The sequence below is a fragment of the Triticum dicoccoides genome, chromosome 1B, assembly GCF_002162155.2.
Source record: "Triticum dicoccoides isolate Atlit2015 ecotype Zavitan chromosome 1B, WEW_v2.0, whole genome shotgun sequence".
Classification (NCBI taxonomy): Eukaryota; Viridiplantae; Streptophyta; class Magnoliopsida; order Poales; family Poaceae; genus Triticum; species Triticum dicoccoides.
Genome location: NC_041381.1, coordinates 257,403,806 through 257,404,420, shown reverse-complemented (window position 1 = coordinate 257,404,420; position 615 = coordinate 257,403,806).

The window sequence follows — 615 nt, the reverse complement described above, 5'->3', positions numbered from 1 at the left end:
GGATGGGTGGCTGGGTGCTAAACGTCCGTCCGACACACGCGACCACCACGACACGACCCTGGTCTGCCTGGTGCGCCTACATTTGAGAATGTAAATGAATCTTCTTTCATTTGCAAACAAATTTGTATGTATTACCATGCCCGTGTTTTCCTTGCAACTAATTAGTCATTCGAAACGAGATACTGTAAATTATGTAAGGAGGAGTTATTTGAAAAAAATCGAAATGGTATCCACGGTATCCACGCTAAAGTGGATTAGAGTGTGTGTCAAATAATTAGTTATTTGAATTAGAGTGTGTGTCACATAGCGATCTCCAATTCTAACGTGGATTTCGCATTTCACTGTATCCACACTACTTTTTTAATACAAATTCATATGTATATGATGAACACCATGGTAGTGAGAAAACTTTTGGATGGATTCAAACATATGACCTAAAAAATAGCACAACAAATCGAGTCAATGTCAACTTTTCGAAACCTAGTATGGCATGAATTCGAAATAATTACCCATATGCATGGTCCTCAGTGCAAATCTTACAATGTACACCGAATTGAAACATCGATATTAAGTCTCATACTATCTACATTCAAATGTTGTTTTTAGCCCCCCCCC